Below are 7599 nucleotides of genomic sequence, written 5' to 3' on the forward strand. Positions count from 1 at the left end.
GTCCTGCATGGCGAGGGCCAGGCCAGGGCCGCCGAGGCCAGGGCCGCCGAGGCCCTCTCCGCCTTCCCCGCCCTATCTGTCCTCTTCCTCTGCTGTTTCTTGCCTCTAAACACTAGAACTTTGAATGAAAACCCAAAATTCAGCACTGCGCCACAGGAGTATCCTACCAGGGATGGTCTGTGGTTCAGCAACTAACCGTTAACTGTCACTTAGCAACACCCTAACGGAACTCTGCCTGGTGAGTGCCTTTCCGTGTTCCATTGCTCACAGATTAACATCACTATCAACCCTGCTAAGCACATGGGTGTAAGCCTCAGACGCCAATGACAGTAGCCTAGCCAACGGCTCTCAGCAAGGACATACAAAGCTCTCCCCATCCATCCCAGCTCCAGAGCAGATGCCCCTTGCTTGCCTGGTCAAGTCAGGGCAGGATTCAGATGCCTCCCAGCCCTGCAGCTCTTGCCACCTGTGAAGGCCGAGGGATGGCAAATACATACATAAATAACTAAACTCATTCTGTCTAGCAATTATCATATTAATTTCTGTTGAATCCTGTATACCAGAAGCTACATTAGAATCATAAACTACTTTGGGAATCTTTCCCTATGTGGGAAAATAGTTTGGTATTTCATTGTCCCCAACTCCAATCTCTGCTTTCAAAGAAATACAACTCAGCATTTAGGGGTGAGGCAGGAGGCTTATTACTTCAAGGCTAACCTAGGCTACACAATGTGAGACCCTGTTTCAAAACTTAATATGCTAAGCATGGTGGCACACACCTTTAATTCAAGCACTCAGTTCAGAGACAGGTAGATCTGTATGAGACATGGGCCAGCCTAGTCTACATAGCAAGTTCCAGGCCAGGTGTGCCTACAAGGAGACCTCTGTCTCAACAATACCAACAAAACCCACAAAAATCAACATAACAAAATGTAAACAGCAAAACAGAAGGACGACACAGTCATTATTTCCAGGTGGAGGGGTGCACACTGGTAATTCCCACAGGTATCAGAAGCAAGAAGATTGTCCTGAGGTACAGGCCAGCAAGGTAGATTGCCAGGAAGGAAAGGAAGACAAGGAGCCAGGGGCTGGGTATACAGCTATGGACTTCACTGCCATCCTTGGCTATGTAGATAATTTAGGGTTAGTGTATGGTAGATGAGACCCTGTCAAGAAAGATAAGAGATGGAGAGAAGAGGGAGGAAGGAGGGAGGAGGAGGAGGAGGAGGAGAAGGAGGAGGAAGAGGAGGAGGAGGACAAGGAGGACGAGGAGGAAGAGGAGGAGGAGGACGAGGAGGAAATGAAGAAAGGACCATACCGTTCTTAAATCATTTTTCAGATTTGTTCTGTTGTCTGCAGTACCACATCATCTCTCAGAGAGGTATGGACTAGTCTAGAAAGTCTGTATAGGACACTTCCAGGTTTTCCTTGGGAAGGGAAGGAGTATGAGTTCAGATTCCATCACTGAGCTATAGCCCTAAACAAGTGTGTTTTCTTTAACTTTGTATTTGGAGATAATGACAAATAAACATGCTATTGTGATAATTCAAACATTTCATATACATTTGGTTTTTGTTTTGGCTTTTTTTTTTTATTTTCCGACAGTCTCACTATGTAGCACTGATTAGCATGGAAATCACTAAGTAGACTTGAGTGGCCTCAAACTTACAGAGATCTGCCAGGTTCCAGCTGAAGGAAGATGATGGTAGACTGAACATAGAAAACAATATGGGGGCCTCTCATGTATTATTTATTCCCTCCTCCATTTACTTCCCTCTTCAGTAGATTAAAAAATATTTTTGATTCTTTGAGAATTTCACAGTGTGTTCTGCTCATATTCAGAACCCCTCCTCCATCTACGCTCCCATCCTACTATCTTCCCCCTGACTTCATGGCCTCTATTATTATTCTTTTCTTAAGGCCTATGTGGTCGAGTCTGTGTTCCTCAAATGTTCTTGGGTTGTGGATCCATCACGGGAGTCTGGTCAACCTACTAGGAAACAAACCCTTCAGGAAAACTGGCTGTCCCTCTGCAGCAGGTATCAATTGCCGATAGAACCTCATCCGTGGCAGGGGCTGCTTCCCCAACTCTCCCATCCACGCTGGGTTTTTGTCTGACTTAGGCTTACATATGTCGTCGTCATTTTGTGCATATTGTCACATTTGGTATGTGTTCATATGTGCAACTTCCCTGTTATGTCCAGACAACATGATCTCCTTGCAATCATCCACCACCTCTGGCTCTTAAAATTTTTTCTGCCCATTCTTCCACAGTAATCCCAGAGCCTTGGGAGGAGAGGGTGTGATACAGTTGTCCCATTGTAGGACTGGACACTCCAAAGTTTCTTATTCTTATTCTCTACACACTGTCCATCCCCTGAGATCAAGTCAGCTTTATCCCTTAGATGCAGGGATGGTTCAAAATACATAAGTCAATAAATGTACTAAGAATGGACTTAAAGACAAAAACTACATTTGTCATCTCAATAGATGCAGAGAAGGCCTCTGACAAAATCCAACATGAGTAGGGGCTGAGGCTTCAGCAGACTGCCTGAGAGTTCCTGGACCCTGTGGTGGCGAGCTTCCCCAAACTGCACCATCCCCAACCCCCTAACTGGAACCACGTGAGGCCTCCCCACATCAGCAGGGGTAGACCTCTGTGCCCTACAGTGTGGGGAGAGGTCTTAGCAGACTGCCTCCGAGTGCCAAAATCAGACCTCCCCTTAGCGAACTTCCCAAATTGTGCTGTGATTGCCTGCTAGTAGGGGTTCAAGCTTTAGAAGGAAGCCCGAGTGTACCTGACTGGAGCTGACTTGAGCCTCTGTGGGATTTCTGAGTAGCTGATCTGAAGTCATCAGTTCCCTCCAAAATAAAATCTGAGAGAATCTGAAACCTAGACCAACCAGCTTTATATACCCAATAAGAAAACAACCAAGGCACACCAGTGATACAAACAGAAGCAAATTTCAACTCAACAAAAGAAGGCTTGAGTTTTGTACCAGAATCACAAACAACAAAAGAAATGCACATGCCAAAATCACAATGGAAAATATGGAAAACCAAAACAGCATGTTTAGGGTAACCCAGGACACAGATTGAAAAAAGAAAAAATCATAAACATGATCAAGGAATTCAACGAATTTAAAGAACACACAAACAACCAAATCAAAGAACTAAAAGAAGATAGGAATAAAATTCTCACTGAATTCACAAAAGAGATGGAAACATTGAAGAAAACTCAGGCTGAAATGAAGAAGGAAGTGAAAAACTCAAAGCCAATTTGAAACAATAGGAGAAAGCCTCACTGATAGAATGAATGAAATGGAGACCAGAATATCAACACCCAGGACAAAGTTGAAGAATGAGACTCCTCAAACAAAGATTATGAAATGTTTTTTAAAAAAACACAGGAATAGAATATGCAGGAAATGTGGGACACTATGAAAAGACCAAATCTATCTATCACAGGCATAGAGGAAGGAAAGAATTTCAGGTTGATGATATTGATGAGATCTTAAACAGGAGTGTAGTAGATAATTCCTCAAAATTAAGGAAAAGCATCCCTATATGAATACAAGAAGCACACAGAACACCAAATAGACTGGACCAGAAAAGTAACTCCTCACAGCATATCATAGTAAAACAATAAATGTACAGAGCAAAGAGAGAATACTGAAAGCTGCAAAAGAAAAGTCAAATAGAAAGGAAAACCCATCAGAATAACAGCTGACTTTTCAGTGCAAACCATGAAAGACAGAAGAGCCTGTATGTACCAAGGAATTTCCAGTTCTAAATGGCCATAGATGCCAACCCAGAATACTCTACCCATCAAAAATGTCTCTAATAGTGGAAAAACAAAGAAAAATCTTCTGCCACACGAATAGGCTGTAAGAATACATGTCCACAAAACCAGCCCCTTCAAAGAATACTTGAAGGCCCCTCTTGTCTCTTCTGCCCTGGGAGCAGCTCTCCTGCCTTCACTCCTCACCCCTGAAAATGTATGCCTGCTCCAAATTCCTCTCTACCCGGTCCTTGGTGTGGAGCACCTCCCAGCTACTGAGTCAACCTCTATCCACAGTGGTGTTGAACCAACCAGAGATACTGGCAGATGAGAGCCTTAGCAGCTTGGCAGTCCCACATCCACTGACCTCACTCATCCTGAGCCGCAGCTTCCAAACCAGTGCCATTTCAAGGGACATCGACACAGCAGCCAAGTTCATTGGGGCTGGAGCTGCCGCCGTTGGGGTGGCTGGCTCTGAGGCTGGGATTGGGACTGTGTTTGGGTGCCTCATCATGGGTTATACCAGGAACCCATCTCTGAAGCAACAGTTCTTCTCCTAAGCAATTCTGGGCTTTGCCCTCTTGGAGGCCATGGAGCTCTTTTGCCTAATGGTGGCCTTTCTGAGCCTCTTCGCCATGTGAAACAGCTGTCTCCAGCTCCCGTAGTTATTTCTCCCATGTCTCCTCTGCTCTGCATGTTCCTTTTCCTGTACCTCCCCAGGAAGTCTGGGGAAAGTGGTTGGCTCAGGGTTTGACAGAGACAAGACAATAAATACTGTATTAATAAGATGTTAAAAAAAAAAAAGAATACTTGAAGCAATACAAAGAATGGGGTATGGGTAACAGAAAGAAACTAAATGAAGCTATAATTGTGGAAACAAAATTAGACAAAGAATTCACACAGTAATCAAAATGATGGCAACCAATATACATCTTTAAATAATAACTTTAAATGTGAATGGACTGAACCACCAGTGAAAAGACAAAAGCTGGTTGAATAGATTAAGAAACAAAATCCTGGGCTGAAGAGATGGCTCAGCAGTTAAGAACACTGGTTGTTCTTGCAGAAGACCTGGGTTCAAATCCCAGCACCCACATGGCAGCTAACAACTGTCTGTAACTCCAGTCCCAGGGGATCCAAAAGCCACTTCCTACCTACGTGGGCATTGCACGACATGGGTGGACTTACCTACATGCAGACAATACACACATACACATAAAATAAAAATGATAATTTTTTTTAAAAAAGAAACAAAATCCATCTTTTGCTTGCCTGCAAGAAACCCATCTAACCTTCAAGGACAGGAACTACCTTAAGGTGACAGGCTGGAAAAGAGTATTTCAAGCAAATGGCATTTAGAAACAAGCAGGGGTTGCAATTCTAGTATCTGACAAAATAGACTTCAACCTAAAACTAATCAGAAGACACAAATTGGGTCACTTCATTCTAAACAATTAACCAAGAAGATAGTACAATCATGAACATACATGTACCAAATTCTGGTGCACCCAAATTTATAAAAACAACACTATAGCACTGTAAGACATAGATTATGCTCAACTCAGTAATAGTCGGGGACTTCAATACCCCACTGTCTCCATTAGACAAGTCAATTGGACATAGAATGAACAGAGAGACATCTGAATTAAATGATACCATACATCAAAGGGACCTAACAGACATCTTCTGAATATTTCACCCAAGCAAAAAAGAATACACTTTCTATTCAGCAGCCCATTGAACTTTCTTAAAAACTGACCACATTCTTAGTCATAAAACAAACCTAAAAAAATGAAATAATTTTATGCATTCTATCACACCACAAAGAGATTAAGCAACACACTCCTGAATGACAAGTGGATCAAAGGCGAAATTAGGAAAGAAATAAACGTATTCCTGGAGTTAACTGAAAAGGACAATACAACACAATAAAATCTCTGGGACATTTTAAAAGTAGTCCTAAGAGGGAAGTTTATAGCTCTAACTGCCTACATTAAAAAATCAGAAAGCACATGTAAATGAACTGACAGTACAACTCAAGACTGAAAAGGCAAGAACCAACCAACCTCAAACCCAGTAAGAGAAGAAATAACAAAAATCTGAGCAGAAACCAACGAAATAGAAACACAGACAACAACAAAAACAATCAATGAATCTAAGAGCTGGTTCTTTGAAAAGCTAAACAAGATAGACAAACTCAGCCCAGTTAACCAAAAGTAAGGAAATAGGAAATCGTCCTTTGTTGCAGAGCCTGTCCAGCTTTGCCCACTTTGCAGAATGTAAACTGACCTCTGACCTCCAGATCCAACTGCAGCAACAGCAGTAGCAGCCAGTGAAGAAGTTCCTCCTGGGAAGGGGGGGCCACCGAGCTGCACTCAGATCCACCTTTCAGCAGTAGCTGGAGCCCCATGGGGATGAGGCATTCGAGCTCAGCCCTGGGGTAGGACACTCAACTGAGCGCTACACTCTCAAAAGAGATCCTGCAGGAACCACCCACAAGAGGCACCAGGAACACTACCAGTTCTCCAGGGTGCAGGAACCCCAGGCTCAGGTAGTCTGGAAGGCGGAGGATCGTGGGGACGAGCATGTGGGGGACCTGGGAAAGCCCGTGGTGAACTGGGCGGGTGGAAGAGAACATAGGGGGCAGGGACCCCAGCGCCTGCTGCTGTGCAAATGGGACCAGAGTGCCCTTGGCTTCCAGAAAAGACAAGACCATAGGAGCTTCTGGAAGCATGTCTCCCCTTGATCCCAGGGCCCACAGCGCCAGTCTTTGACCTTGATCCTCTGCAAGATATCTGTGGTGTCAGCACCACTGGGGCTGCACCTACTTTGAGGAAAGGTAAAGTGACTCCAGGATCCAAGGAGTAGCCAGTGACAGGACAGATCTGCAAGAGCAGTGTGCTCTTAAACTGCTGACTGAGCCATCTCTCTGGCCCCAAACTACCTGTTTAAAAACTTTAAAATTATATGTGTTGGGGGGAGGGGTATGCACATGAGTGTGGGTGCCCCCGGAGGTCAGAGGTGTCAGATCCCCTGGAAATGGAGTTACAGCCACCTGATGTGGATGCTGGGAACCCACCTCAGGTTCTCTGGAAAAAGACCACACTCTCAACTGTTGAGCCCTCTCTGCGGTCCCAAAATTGTCTATTTTTATTTTCTATTCTGCATTTATGTCAAGACCAGAGACTTTCCCCAAGCCCTCTGACAAGCATAAATCCAGCACCATCTCTTTCTGTCTCAAGGGACTCTAGTCTGGAGCCTTCCCTCAGGCAGCGTGAGAGCACTGGAGGAGCTGCAGACTGGTTGGATCTTTCTCCTGCTTCTGTGCCTGCCTGGCTGGGCACAGCCTTCTTGGGGGGGTCGGGGAGGCTCATGGCTCCCCGAAGGAAGCACCTTCATCCCTGAAGACGCTGCCCCACAAGCTGTGTCTCCTTCCCGAGGCCTCCTTGCTGGATTTTCTGGGTTCCAGCATCTGAGGCCCATGGACTGGCACACTCCAGCCACCAGACCAGTTCTGGCTCCTCATGCCCTTGTTCCTTGACCCCTCCTCTGCTTTATCCCTGCCGAAAGTCTATTTCAAAATGTAGTAAGCGCATCCTTCATGCCAGAGGCCACATGCACATGCCTCCTGGATGCTGCAAGGAGTCAGCAGCACTCTTCCTACCCACCCTCTCCAGTTCTAGAACCAAGGGCCCCAGGACCCCAACCTGCCCACGCCTGGGGGCTGCATCCCCCACTCCCAAATCTGCACCTGAGCCTTCCAGAGCAGAATGGCACAAAAGACACCAGAGAAGCAGCCGCTGGGCCTGGATGATCAC

At 45.3% G+C, this 7599-nt stretch overlaps 1 pseudogene; it reads left to right on the top strand.

Annotated features, from left to right (window-relative positions):
• Positions 1-3996: 3996 nt before the first annotated feature.
• LOC103739821 lies at positions 3997-4341 on the top strand (annotated as a pseudogene).
• Positions 4342-7599: the final 3258 nt, after the last annotated feature.

The sequence above is a fragment of the Nannospalax galili genome, unplaced genomic scaffold, assembly GCF_000622305.1.
Source record: "Nannospalax galili isolate Female #2095 unplaced genomic scaffold, S.galili_v1.0 scaffold299, whole genome shotgun sequence".
Lineage (NCBI taxonomy): Eukaryota > Metazoa > Chordata > Mammalia > Rodentia > Spalacidae > Nannospalax > Nannospalax galili.